This window comes from Rhinopithecus roxellana, chromosome 3 (genome assembly GCF_007565055.1).
Source record: "Rhinopithecus roxellana isolate Shanxi Qingling chromosome 3, ASM756505v1, whole genome shotgun sequence".
In the NCBI taxonomy this organism is placed as follows: Eukaryota; Metazoa; Chordata; class Mammalia; order Primates; family Cercopithecidae; genus Rhinopithecus; species Rhinopithecus roxellana.
In genome coordinates this window covers 127,685,214-127,700,662 of record NC_044551.1, presented here as the reverse complement: position 1 = coordinate 127,700,662, position 15,449 = coordinate 127,685,214, and the positions used below count along the sequence as shown (strand labels likewise).

The following is a 15,449-nucleotide window of genomic DNA, read 5'->3' as shown; positions in this document are numbered from 1 at the left end:
TTTCAAAGGGAATTCTTCCAGTTTTTGCCCATTCCGTATGATATTGGCTGTGGGTTTGTCATAATAGCTCTTTTATTTTGAGATACGTTCCATCAGTACCAAATTTATTGAGAGTTTTTAGCATGAAGGGCTGTTGAATTTTGTCAAAGGCCTTTTCTGCATCTATTGAGATAATCATGTGGTTTTTGTTTACTGATTTGCATATGTTGAACCAGCCTTGCATCCCAGGGATGAAGCCCACTTGGTCAGGGTGGATAAGCTTTTTGATGTGCTGCTGGATTTGATTTGCCAGTATTTTATTGAGAATATTTACATCGATGTTCATCAGGGATATTGGTCTAAAATTCTCTTTTTTTGTTGTATCTCTGCCAGGCTTTGGTATCAGATGATGTTGGCCTCATAAAATGAGTTAGGGAGGATTCCCTCTTTTTCTGTTGATTGGAATAGTTTCAGAAGGAATGGTACCAGCTCCTCCTTGTACCTCTGGTAGAATTCGGCTGTGAATCCATCTGGTCCTGCACTTTTTTTAGTCGGTAGGCTATTAATTATTGCCTCAATTTCAGAGCCTGCTCTTGGTCTATTCAGGGATTCAACTCCTTCCTGGTTTAGTCTTGGGAGAGTGTAAGTGTCCAGGAAATTATCCATTTCTTCTAGGTTTTCTAGTTGATTTGCGTAGAGGTGTTTATAGTATTCTCTGATGGTAGTTTGTATTTCTGTGGGGTCGGTGGTGATAACCCCTTTATCATTTGTAATTGTGTCTATTTGATTCTTCTCTCTTTTCTTCTTTATTAGTCTTGCCAGCTGTCTATCAATTTTGTTGATCTTTTCGAAAAACGAGCTCCTGGATTCATTGATTTTTTGGAGGGTTTTGTGTGTCTCTGTCTCCTTCAGGTCTGCTCTGATCTTAATTATTTCTTGCCTTCTGCTAGCTTTTGAATGTTTTTGTTCTTGCTTCCCTAGTTCTTTTAATTGTGATGTTAGGGTGTCAATTTTAGATCTTTCCAGCTTTCTCTTATGTGCATTAATGCTATAAATTTGCCTCTACACACTGCTTTAAATGTGTCCCAAAGATTCTGGTATGTTGTATCTTTGTTCTCATTGATTTCAAAGAGCATCTTTATTTCTGCTTTCATTTTGTTGTGTACCCATTAGTCATTCAAGAGCAGGTTGTTCAGTTTGCACGTAGTTGAGCGGTTTTGATTGAGTTTCTTAGTCCTGATTTCTAGTTTGATTGTGCTGTGGTCTGAGAGACAGTTTGTTATAATTTCTGTTATTTTACGTTTGCTGAGGAGTGCTTTACTTCCAATTATGTGGTCAGTTTTGGAATGAGTGTGATGTGGTGCTGAGAAGAATGCATATTCTGTTGATTTGGGGTGGAGAGTTCTGTAGATGTCTATTAGGTCCGCTTGATGCAGAGTTGAGTTCAATTCCTGGATATCCTTGTTAACTTTGTGTCTCATTGATCTGTCTAATGTTGACAGTGGGGTGTTAATGTCTCCCTTTATTATTGTATGGGAGTCTAAGTCTCTTTGTAAGTCTCTCAGGATTTGCTTTATGAATCTGGGTGCTCCTGTATTGGGTGCATATAGATTTAAGATAGTTAGCTCTTCCTGATGAATTAATCCCTTTACCATTATGTAATGGCCTTCTTGTCTCTTTTGATCTTTGATGGTTTAAAGTCTGTTTTATCAGAGAATAGGATTGCAACCTCTGCTTTTTTGTGTTTTCCATTTGCTTGGTAGATCTTCCTCTGTCCCTGTATTTTGAGCCTATGTGTGTCTCTGCATGTAAGATGGTCTTCTGAATACAGCAGCCTGATGGGTCTTGACTCTTTATCCAATTTACCAGTCTGTGTCTTTTAATTGGAGCATTTAGTCCATTTCCATTTAAGGTTAATATTGTTATGTGTGAACTTGATCCTGTTGTTATGATATTAGCTGGCTATTTTGCTCGTTAGTTGATGCAGTTTCTTCCTAGCCTCGATGGTCTTTACATTTTGGCATGGTTTTGCAATGACTGGTTCCAGTTGTTCCTTTCCATGTTTAGTGCTTCCTTCAGGATCTCTTGTAGGGCAGGCCTGGTAGTGACCAAATCTCTAAGCATTTGCTTATCTATAAAGGATTTTATTTCTCCTTCACTTATGAAACTTAGTTTGGCTGGATATGAAATTCTGGGATGAAAATTCTTTTCTTTAAGAATGTTGAATATTGGCCCCCACTCTCTTCTGGCTTGTAGAGTTTCTGCCGAGAGATCCACTGTTAGTATCATGGGCTTCCCTTTGTGGGTAACCCGACCTTTCTCTCTGGCTACCCTTAATATTTTTTTCCTTCATTTCAACTTTGGTGCATCTGACAATTATGTGTCTTGGAGTTGCTCTTCTCGAGGAGTATCTTTGTGGCATTCTCTGTGTTTCCTGAATTTGATTGTTGGCCTGCCTTTACTAGGTTGGGGAAGTTCTCCTGGATGATATCCAGCAGAGTGTTTTCCAACTTGGTTCTATTTTCCCCCTCACTTTCAGGCACCCCAATCAGACGTAGATTTGGTCTTTTCACGTAATCCCATATTTCTTAGAGGCTCTGTTCATTTATTTTTACTCTTTTTTCTCTACACTTCTCTTCTCACTTCATTTCATTCCTTTGATCTTCAATCACTGATACTCTTTCTTCCAGTTGACCGAGTCGGTTACTGAAGCTTGGGCATTTGTCCTGTAGTTCTCATGTTATGATTTGCATTTCTATCAGTTTCTTTATGGTCTTCTCTGCATTGATTGTTCTAGTTATCCATTCTTCCATTCTTTTTTCAAGGTTTTTAGTTTCTTTGCTCTGGGAACATAGTTCCTCCTTTAGCTCTGAGAAGTTTGATCGACGGAAGCCTTCTTCTCTCAACTCGTCAAAGTCATTCTCCGTCCAGCTTTGTTCCATTGCTGGCGATGAGGTGTGTTCCTTTGGAGGGGGAGATGCACTCTGATTTTTTCTGCACTACTTTTTCCCATCTTTGTGGTTTTATCTGCCTTTGGTCTTTGATGTTGGTGATGTACTGATGGGGTTTTGGTGTGGGTGTCCTTTCTATTTGTTAAGTTTTCCTTCTAACAGTCAGGACCCTCAGCTGCAGGTCTGTTGGAGTTTGCTTGAGTTGCACTGCAGACCCTGTTTGCCTGGGTATCAGCAGCGGAGGCTGCAAAAGATAGAATATTGCTGAACAGCGAGTGTTTCTGTCTGATTCTTGCTCTGGAAGCTTCGTCTCAGAGGTATGCCCAGCCGTGTGAGATGTGAGGTGTCAGTCTGCACCTAGTGGTGGATGTCTCCCAGTTAGGCTACTCAGAGGTCAGGGACCCACTTGAGCAGGCAGTCTGTTCGTTCTCAGATCTCAACCTCTTTGCTGGGAGAACCACTGCTCTCTTCAAAGCTGTCAGACAGGGACATTTATATCTGCAGAGGTTTCTGTGGCTTTTTGTTTAGCTATGCCCTGTCCCCAGAGGTGGAGTCTACAGAGGCAGGCAGGCCTCCTTGAGTTGCAGTGGGCTCCACCCAATTCGAGCTTCTGGGGGGCTTTGTTTACCTACTTAAGCCTCAGCAATGGTGGACGCCCCTCCCCCAGCCTCGCTACAGCCTTGCAGTTAGATCTCAGAGTGCTGTGCTAGCAATGACAGAGGCTCCATGGGCGTGGGACCCCCTGGGCCAGGTGTTGGATATAATCTCCTGGTGTGCCATTTGCTAAGACCCTTGGTAAAGTGCAGTATTAGGGTGGGAGTTACCTGATTTTCCAGGTGTTGTGTGTCTCAGCTTCCCTTGGCTAGGAAAAGGAATTCCCTTCCCCCTTGTGTTTCCCAGGTGAGGCAATGCCTCGCCCTGCTTCACCTCTCGCTGGTTGGGCTGCCAACACTGACCAGCACTGACTCTCTGACACACTCCAGTGAGACAAACCTGGTACCTCAGTTGAAAATGCAGAAATCGCCCATCTTCTGTCACTCTGGCTGGGAGCTGGAGGCTGGAGATGTTCCTATTAGGCCATCTTGGGCGCCTCCCCAATGGTGGGCATTATTATCTCCCCATTGCTCCCAAGCTAAAGGTGAGCATTAATGTGCCATTTATTTATGATTACATTTAGTCTACAACTTTTATAATTCTGTCCTCGATTGAGTTATCACTTCTTAAGGAAAAAGAAAAGAAATCTACCATGTGACTGTAATCAGTAAATATTAGGCAAATCAAACAAAAATGTATTAATCTGTAACATTTAACGTAAATCAGTCTCCTGAGGGGAACCTTTCCCTTTCATTCATCAGTGTTATTATTTCTTTATATTTTTCTGTTCTGATTGTGCCAAGAGATCAGAACTTTTTAATAAGTAGCTCTTTTGAAAAACATTAAAAAGAAATTTAAATGAATACAGATTTTTATGCAAAGGATCAAGGTAGAAGCCTTATAAATGAGAGATGTAGAGACAGGTTATATGCAAATACTTATGAAAATGTCGTGCTCTAAAGTTTTTGAATGTATTTCTCTATCATTTAATTTGTATTCAAAGTCATTGTATGAACAGGCTAATTTCCATGGTGGTTTAGTGTTGTACGGGAATTAAATTATCTCAAAATTTGAAGAAACCAAAAGTAGGATAAACACATTATCTTACAGAAGAATGAAAAAAGGAATAGAAGTAGGAGATAGAAGCCAAATAGCTAATAAAATAAAAGCAGATTGTCTTTTCTCCTCCAGGCTGTTTTTTGCCGTTGAGACCATTCACCATTGTCACTAGGTGGTATTGAAGCCAGCCCTGTTTCTTCCAAAGGAGATAAAACTTATAACCTTTATCATAACCATGTGTTGTTTGAGATCCTAACACTATTTATTTTCCTGAGCTACATTCTTATTAAGATCTTTTATTTCTTGTCCAGAAAGTAAACAATATAAGCTTATGGGTATAATTCTACCAACTACTATTACCATCATTCCTATACAGGAACTGCTCCCATATATCTAATATTTAGTACATGCAATTCATTATTATTTATTTTGCTTATTTATTTGTCTAACAGTTTTGTGGTATCTGTTCACAACCATGTGAAGCAAATTGTATTAAGTGATTAATAAATAACTCATTAATCATAGTGTCATAAATACTTTTTAAAAGCACTTTTATACATAATCACCAAGATTGTGAATAAATTATGAATTAGGAAAGAGACTTTCAAATTATCTATAAAACTCAATCAGAAAGCTGGTGACAGAACTGGAACTAAGACTACAGTCTCCTTACTTGTACTACCTTCTATTTTCCATCAATTTATGAATATAGAAATCATATACTCATATATTGAGGTCCAGATGATTGGGTAAAATCAAAATTTGCTTCAATTTCTTTGTTTTTACTTTAAAAAGAGGAGTCTATCTTTAATCAGTTGATAAGTTAGCTACTGAAATAAACAGAAATAATATGAAGCTTATCAAAACCTCTCTTTAGGCAACAGTTTGAAAGATAACCATGAATAAACTTATGTTCGGCTGGGTGCGGTGGCTCACGCCTGTAATCCCAGCATTTGGGGAGACTGAGGCGGGCGGATCACGAGGTCAGGAGATCGAGACCATCCTGGCTAACACGGTGAAACCCTATCTCTACTAAAAATACAAAAATTAGCTGGGCGTGGTGGTGGACGCCTGTAGTCCCAGGTACTCAGGAGGCTGAGGCAGGAGAATGGCGTGAACCCAGGAGGCAGAGCTTGCAGTGAGCCGAGATCGCACCGCTGCACTCCAGCCTGGGGGACAGAGCACGAGACTCCGTCTCAAAAAAGAAAAAGAAAAAAAAAAAAGCTTGTGTTCTTAGAATTTCAATATTCTTATGCATAAGTAGGGCAGAATGATACATATTCTAAAGAAAATTAAAAAATTTGTGGGACTAGAATTTATTATTGAGATACATGTTTTAAAAAAGAAATTGACCTCATTGTAAGAGACCAGGTGTCATGTAAGTGCACACTACATGGAAATCTAGCGGGCTGGGAAGGTTGATGTAAAGGGGAGAAGGAAAAAAAAAAAAAAAAAAGAAAGAAAGAAAGAAACATTAATGAAGAAGTATTATTAACAGCAGCATAGTAGAAGGTCCCAAAGTAGTAAAATGGAGGTGGGTTTAGAGCACACCTTAGAACTGGAAAAGAGATGGGAAATTTAATCTCCTTAAAGCAGAAGACTGATGAGTTCTTGACTTGCCTAGTTGACAATAAAAAGCTTAGGAGAAATGGCAAGAATCTACTTCAACAAAAATTGAATTTGTTGGTTACAGCTAAGTGATCAAAATGTGATAAGATTCATGCAAGTAATGTTAAACAAAATATGAGAAGTGGTATTGTGAAGTGGTTAAGCATAATCAAGTCCTGGAACTAGATTATTTAGATTCCTCTACTGGTTCTCTTATGCTAGCTATGTGACCTTGGACAAGTGACTTAACATATTTGTACCTTGGTTTCTTCATCTGTAATGTGGGGATAATAATCATAATTATTTCACAGAATTTTGAGGTAAATAAAGGTGCTTATATATGCCAACTAAATAAAACTATTTTATTTGAGACAGGTCACTCCATCACCCAGGCTGGAAAGCAGTGGTGTGATCTCAGCTCACTGCAACCTCCTGGGCTCAAGCAATTCTCGTGTGTCAGCCTCCCAAGTAACTGGGACTATACGCACGGGCCACCACAGCTGGCTAACTTTTGTATTTTTAGTGAAAACAGGGTTTTCCCATGTTGGCCAGGCTAGTCTCAGAATTCCTGACTTCAAGTGATCCATTGGCCTCGGCCTCTCAAAGTGCTGGCATCACAGGCGTGAGCCACCGTGCCTGACCAACAATTTTTATTATACTTCTCAAGTCATTACACAAAAGCTGTTATTAATAGTTGTATTTGTGTGTGAGTTAGAGTTGATATTCCCTATCTATGTATTGGTATATATTCCTGTCATTTCAAAAATATAATAATTTCAGGTAGCTGAGAGTACAAGCAGATGTACTGTACACCTAGAAATATTAAGAGAAAAATGGCAGGAAAAGATAAAGTTAATAATGCATAAACCTGGCTAAAGAAACCAATAGTATTTGAATGTAAAACTTTGTTTTTATTTTGCTACCACCTACAGAATACTAGACAAAATGTTCTGAACCCATAAGTATAGTTTCAAAGAACATTTAGAATGAGAGAAACATTAATGGAATTTAGTAATAGTTGGAACAAGGACCAGGAAGTGCATAAACCCTCCATTTGGTATCCACAGAATAATAAATGACAGAATGTTAGTGGAATACTTTCATTCTTTTTAATAATGTCTTTTGTAAAGGTGAAATATTTTAAACTGAATAGACTGGAATAAAGTCCAGAGAAATTGAACTCCAAGACAATACGTTGATGTTCCAAATGATCTCAATCCCCTGGCTCATGTGAATTGCAACTTAAAATGTTCATATGTTAGAGAAAAATGATGAACTGATTGCACAGTATCTTTAATAAACAATTAAAATGATGAAAGAACTGTTTTTCCATGGAATATGAAAATTATGTATGAATTTACATCATTTTCTATACCAAATTATAAAATAAATTATATGTGAGATAATGATAATTATAAAACTTGTGTAGGAAAAGTTTGAAATTTACCATAATATCTTTGTAATTTATAAAAAACATATAGAATGAATCACAAAATGTTCTCTTTTGTGTTGCGTGGTCAGAGAAAGCTCTAGTTTAACGAAACAAGTCATAATAAATTAGCCTTTCTTTCTCTCTCTCATATATGTATGTGTCATAAAATATATATATATATATGATATTATGAGGGAAAAAATCTTGTTGAAAACCTTGCTAAGGACATATACCAAACACCTCCCCCTTTTTGAGATGAACCTTAGGATTAGCATATGTACTTATGCAAATGTTTCTACAAGGTGCTTTCTGATATGAAATATTTGGACTAACACACTGTAGAACTAAGTTAAGTTAATAACTGGGGTTGAGCGAATGTTTTCTTTCCCCACACCCTAAGGTGCAGATTGATAAATTGATATCAACAAAGATTAAGATAGGTGAGAGGACATCTTTAGGATCCTGTCTTCATATCTGAGTTATTTTCCGTGTATTAATAATAACCTGGGCCAGGCGAGTGGCTCATGCCTGTAATCTCAGCACTTTGATAGGCCAAGACAGGAGGATCACTTGAGCTCAGGAGTTTGAGACCAGGATGGGCAGTATAGTAAGACCTCATCTCTGTAAAAACTTTGAATAGGTAGGTAATGTGGTGGAATGTGCCTGTAGTCTTAGCTACTCAAGAGGCTTAAGTAGGGAGATCACTGGAGCTGGGGAGGCTGTGGTTACAGTGAGCCAAGATCACACCACTACATCATTTCACCCTGAGTGACAGAGCCGCACCTGGTCTCAAAAAGAAAAAAAAGAAACTAATAAAATAAAAATAACCTGATTGAAGTCACCAAAGATGCAGCCAACAAAAAGCAAAAAAGAAATGGCTATTTCTTTCATTAAAAAAGTATGCTGGGATATAGATTCATATTTAAGAAGATCTTGTTATATAGGAAGATGAACTGAGTCTAAGAGAATGGATTTCATATGACAAACATAAGATCCCATAAGAGAACAGAAAAAAAAAGGGTAAGGACAAGTACAAGAATCAGACGTGGCTCAGCCAAAGATGTAAAACATACTAAGGGTTTTTATGACTATAACTTCAATATGCGACATAATTGAAATACTGCTAATTTTAACTGCATAAAAATTCTAAACAATAATATTTTTATTAAAAATAATTCAATTTTGGTGCCAAATTCTAAGATATTTTGATTCGTCAGGCAATTATTTTCTGACTAGTAGATACATCTTTGAAATGTAAATACTCACTGGCTATCTACTTATATTCTGAAATGATGCTTTCAAAACTATTTAAATTCATTTATCAATTCATTTAAATAAAAGACCACGACAAATCAGTAATTAACTTTGTTTTTAATAGCCTCTTAATGAACTCACTTGATTATTTGACAGAGCATTTAGATATTAAGAAAGCAGTAAAGCACACCTTCATATTATAAAATCCTGCCAAGAGTGTAGCAAAAAGGATGAAATTATGATAAATTAAACAAGAGATTTTATTTTTTTACAGTTAATCTTTTAAATTATGCAAATAGAAAACAAAAGCTCATTGCTTTGCAATGCATTTCTCTTTGTAGTACATTTCTTATGTGTAACTGCTTTGGGTTCATAACTTTATATTACTCATCATGGCAGATCAGGAGGATGAATTCCCTGACTGAAAAACTTAGAAAAGTGTAGCTTTTCTTTTATAAATCATAGACATTTTGTTTTATAAATATTTATTCTATTTGTCTTTATTACCAGTAATAAGAAAAATATTTAAAATTATAACAAAATAGTCTTCCAGATTAAATTAACTATTTGTCAGTTTCAATTTGGAATACAATTAGAGAAAAATATTTAATTACGGTTTAACTTGAGGGAAGAAAGTCAGAGTTGCATATTTCACAATTCGCCAAAAGTAATGTCAGCCCTAACATAAATGTGTTGCATTTGCTAGTTTATTTCATCGCTGATTATTCTCATTACAGCAAACATATGGAAAATTGAGCCTACAGTTTCCTAAAAATGCTTATCTATATAGAGATAATGGATGAGTTAACGCATCTTCTTTCTATAAATCTTTAAATTGGAAAATTACATTTACTTAGAGGAATTAGAGAAAACCTATTGGAGAGGAGAGTTAAATCTGTATGAAATAAAAAACCAACTGAACACCTGTGACTCATCTTCCATGTCATTAAAATACAACTAATCAAAACCTTTAGATAATGTAGTTTTTCATTTACTTTCCTATAATTTGATGCACAAAAGTTCAAATAGCAAGAAAAATGGAAAAACTACCTGATAGTTATTCTAAAATTTATGATAGCCAAAATAATTCTTGGCTATGGAATTAATGCAGGTTCAGTCCAATCCAGTGTCCTGTATAGGCCTCTTTTTAGCATACTATAGTTGAATGTATTATGGTTATCTAAAATCTCCTGATTATCAAAAAACAATTTAATAGGGTTTATCATGTTTCATTTAACATGATGGGAAAGAAAAATCTTACACCAAATTTCGAAGGCAAAACACCCCTGTAACTATGTGTTACATAACTATGTGTTACATAACTATGTGTCACATAACAAGAAAACTTAATTCTCTAAAAATGCTATTTAATATATAAATTTTATTGGATATAGAAAAAAGTAGGTACATGCCAAATTGAGGCTATCAAGTTAAACTAGGTTTTGAAGAAAACTACCAATTCAACCAAAAGCTGTTACCCAAAAATTATCTAGCCTAATCAAACTGATTAAAAATTGATAGCAAACTGAAGTGCCTATAGAAGCCATTCTCATAATATAGATGTAGGATGTAGACCAATGTAAGACAAAAGGCAGCCCATGACTTTGATGAATTGGTAAAGCATACTGTGTCCAAGGAATGTGCCTACTTCTCAGTTTTATCTAATGATTATCATGTGGAAATATATGCCTAATGATGCCCACAGTCATCAAGAACAACTGAATATTTTTATTGTAAATGCCATTATATTTTATATATGGTAACTACCTTGTATATATATATACACACATACCTATAGATTCATATATATGTACAAAGAGATACACACATGCAAGTTTTATATTATTTAATATATATACTTATATATCATTTTATATAATTATTGCTTTTGAAAAACAATGTGTTCCAAAGGAAAAAGTTTCAGCAAGCCTGATTTAGAGCCAGCAAGCCCTCAGTTTCCACCTCCTGAAATTAATCAAACATAATTTCATATGTTCATATGGTTAAGAACAGGAATGCTGGCTTTGCCTCTAGATATGTTGGTATCTTGTCTCAGACTCATGCCTTAACAGAATTCTTCCTTTCTCCTCCATTTACAAAAGGGAAAAAAATCAATGAATGTAAAAAGCATCTGGGGAAAACAGAAGAAAAGGAATTTGTCTACTTTAGCAGTTCAGCTGGACTTTGAAGATTTGTTGCCTTAATTTGAATTCCTTTTCACATGAATTTAACTGGTTTGGAAACTTGCTTCAATAATAATATGATAAATTATCAAACAGCTTATGTCTGACATTTCAAGCTTAGATAAAATACATAAATAAAGTTAAAAGGACACAACAGACAAACATCAGACAAGTTAAATAAAGACTTTCCATGAGAATTCTTTATTGCTGCAAGGGAAAAAATAATATTAAAATATTTTAGTCTTGATATTCCTGTAAAACAGTGTACATTAACCTTGCAGAATTTGTTGAGCATTAAGGATTTTCTTAAAGTTAATATCTCCTATCTTCTTCAATTCTCATGTGGCCTATTGTTGAGAAACATATATTGAGCACTCCATTAATTAATAAATCAAGAGCTAGAGCTTTATTGTATCCATAGCCATAGTAAACAGTTATGAGACTCGGTGAACCTAAAATTCTAGCTTTCTGTTCTAAATATTTCATTTAAAGAAGATTTTTCTTATTTTAATTTCTTAATCCACGTCAGTGATGAAATAAAAAATATATCAAGCATATTAATTGTATCACAAAAGAGTTGTTGTTCAATTTTGAGTATATAGTGTCTAGGCTGGACTGAAAAAGATTTGGTAGAGTATTGCATGTGCAAGATATAACACCCCTTCCCATACCACAGGATCAATTTGCTTCCACTTGTTTGCTTGAGATTAGGATGTATTAAATAGTATCAATCTATTTATATATCTTTCCTCCCTCCTTCCTTCTTTTTCTCCCTCCCTCCCCTCCCTCCCTCCCTCCCTCCCTCCCTCCTTCCTTCCTTCCTTCCTTCCTTCCTTCCTTCCTTCCTTCCTTCCTTCTTTCTTTCTTTCCTACCTTCCTTCTCTCCCTCCTTCCTTCCTTCCCTCCCTCTTTCCTTTCTTCCTTTCATGTTTTTCATCTGAAGTAGCTATTCTTATATGCTTTGATCTAATGATAAATATATTGATAATAAAACAGAGTCTTTTCCTCATAGTTGTGTGTTTTTCCCAGAAAAAATAGAACATAAATTAAACAGCTATAAAATATGTCAGGCACCACAAACTATATTACAAAATTTAAAGCAAGGACACAGAATGCTGTAACCTGGGTCAAGCAAATCTTTCAAAAACAGAATAGTTTCTATATGCCATCCCCAAAAAGATGACATTTAATCAGAAAACTCAAGGAAATGAATGAAAAAGTTATGCTAATATCTGGAAGAAGAATAATCCAGAAGGAAGAAACAGCAAGTGCAATACTATTTGATGTGGCTGCAGTGGAGTGAGAGAGAACAAAAATAACGTTGGAAAGATATCTGGGAGCCAGCCAAATCCCAATGGATCTTGTAAACCATGGAAAGATTTGAGGTTCTATTCTTGGTAAGGTGAAAAGCTAAATGAGGCCGAGTTTCCTATGCTGTGATAGTTTCTAGCAGGGTTGAAGACAGAAGAGAGTGATATTTTGCTATTTTACAGAATAAGCTTCAGCACTAGGAACTAAGGTACCTGTGAGAAAATGTCTAAGTCTGTCCACAACAAGTAAGTGGTTTGGGCAGAACAGCACAGAGGTTGGCAGTGAGCAATAAATGTTTGAGGCAGACAAAACAGAGCAACACACAGATGCACAGGGAGTTTGATCTGAACCAGTCAGGGTTGGCAAGGAAAACAGCAGCTCGCTTCACCCTGGGGGAGAGCAAGAACACAGTGGCCTAGCTAAGTAGATCAGACTTCTTTGAAAATGTGTGTCATATTTCTGAGTATTAGGGGTTAGTCACAAGAGGAGCATGAATGTCTTGGTTATGAAGGCAGGAGCTGCTAAGAATATAATTTAAATATAAGTATTAAGCAGACATCATGTTATTCTAGGGGAAAAACTATTCACTCTTTCATTTTGTCAGTCAGTCAACAAAAATTTATTGACTGTTCTTTGCCAGGCAGTGTTGTAGGCATCATTATTTTACCCTGGGAGTTCTATACTCTAATTGAATTTGTTACTATATAAAGAATAATTGAAAGTAAACTTGATTTCCTCAAGTATAGTGATCAGTGAAGATAAACTAAAACAAATGTTTGGTTTCTGAGAGTCTTGAACCTTTAGTGATGCTTGAACTCTTTGATCTAAGTTTCTATCTTTATTATTTGAAAAAATTCTCAACTTTTACTCCAAATTGAGGTTGATTCTTTATCTATATATATTATATAATAATAGTACGTTACTTAGTATCATTACATAGTATCATTATATAATATATATTATATTTAATAATATATAAATAATATATTTTGTTATATTTTTATAATTACATATAATATGACTATATAATATAATGTATATTATATACTATTCTATATAATATTTTATCAAATGTTAGTGTTTTATGTTTCTTTTTACCTTCCTTTCAGTCTCCTTCAATATCATCTGTTCCAAGAAGTTTGTCTTAGTCTGTAAACTAGGATTTATATCACATAAAATCATTAGCTGGCTATTTTGAAATGCTGCTACTACAATTATAAACATAATATCCTGTTGGTTAGCTGGCCATCTTGTCTTAATTCTGGAGAGAATCTTCAGTGTCTCTGAACCATTTGCACCGTATCACTCTACTTACATCATGATACAGAGCAGTTGGAATAACTTCATGAAAATAAAACAGAACTCTGTTTAAATAAAAAGGTAGATTTGAATTTGACACATTTTTCTCAAAAATAACATTAATTTACAGTGTTTCCCATTTTAACTCATCATTCATTACACTTAATTTTTTTCTTTTGCTAAAGATAAAAACTTACTAGAAAATATTAAATCACTCTATACATTTAATTTGAAGGTTAAGGTATCATCTGACCCATTACATATCCCCAATAATATTATATTTAAAAATATACACATTTAAATTTCACATTTAAAAATGTGAAATTTGTTTCATCAAATGTGCTCTGTAGCCACTCTAATATGTATATGGAATTGTATTTGAGAGAGATTTTGGAAACCATTATATTAAGCTTGCTTACCACTTCTCTGAAAGAGAGAAACTTACACTAAAATTCATAAGGAAAATATTTCTTAATGACCTTCCAGTGAAATTTTAATGGACTATTGGTACTTGAAAACAAGCAAGATAATCATATTATTAAATTGAAATAGTGCTTATTAAAAATATAATCATGAGTAAGAATGCATACAGATCATCCTTTGGAATATATTTTTCAGTTCTATAAGAGTTATATAAATTTTCTTTTGACAAAAGAAAGATATTTGTTGAGTCTAAGGGTATTCCTATCTTATTAGGCAATTTATAGCTGTCCATAATTATAGTCACAGGGGTTGCTACAAAAAGAGACATAATTTAAATCTATACTCTTCCTATAGCTAAGGCTAGTAGAAACATTAATCACTATTGTAGACCAAATTAAAGTGTATATTCCTTTTTCTACTTGTTCCTTTACTTTAATAACTGTGCTTACTATATGTTAAGAAACCTGACGTGTACATCATCTCATTTAATTTTTACCAACTCCAAAGTATACATAACTGATTCCAAATATCACTCTTATAATATCACTAATAGAGCTGCGATTTAACTCAGGTGTATTTTTAATTCCATGCCTCAAGAGCTCTTTAACAGCTTAGCCATTCTGTGTCAACACATGGGACTTTACTTTCAATCTTCTATCAGTTTAACTCTGGCTTGGCATATCTTGGAGATGATCAAAATTTGATGTGTTAACATATTGCTTTTTCATTTGGTGTGGTAGACAGCTCCCAATGGTACTACTTTGTGGTATTCTAACCCTAATATAATTCCCTCTTACATAGTGCCAAGGTTGGCCTGTGTTACCAATAAAATATGGTAGAAGTTATGATATGTCACTTATGAGATTTGGTCACCTTCTATCTTGGGTTCTTTCTTGGATCACTTGTTTTTGGAGGGGTCAGCTGTTATGTATGAGCTGCCCAACAAGAGCCACTGAAGCCTCCTGCCAATACACACATAAAAAGCTGAAAGTGGATCCTCCAGCCTTTCTGATGAAGCATTCCTATCTGACTTCTGTATTGACTGTCAGGGGAGATCCTGGGCCAGAAAGACCCAGCTAATCTCCTTGATTCCTGATTATCAGAAACTGTAAGAAATAATAAAGTATTATTTTAAACTGCTAAGTTTCAAGGTAACTTGTTATACAGCAATAGATAATTGTTGCAGCTGGCATTGTATGTACTTTTTGTCAGCATAGCCAAGGAGGCTTCCAAGTCATTTATCTTCTTCACTGACTCCGGTAACTTAAATGTTACACTCTTTATGAAAATATTTATTCACGTTACTACTCTCAGAGTTTAAACTTGTGACCTGAGCTAACAGCATAATGTGACAAA

At 35.3% G+C, this 15,449-nt stretch overlaps 1 protein-coding gene across 1 annotated transcript in view; it reads left to right on the top strand.

The window, feature by feature from the left end:
• The window catches only part of HCN1 (hyperpolarization activated cyclic nucleotide gated potassium channel 1), a 454,348-nt gene that overhangs the window by 238,988 nt on the left and 199,911 nt on the right, over nt 1-15,449 (top strand). The window lies entirely within an intron of this gene.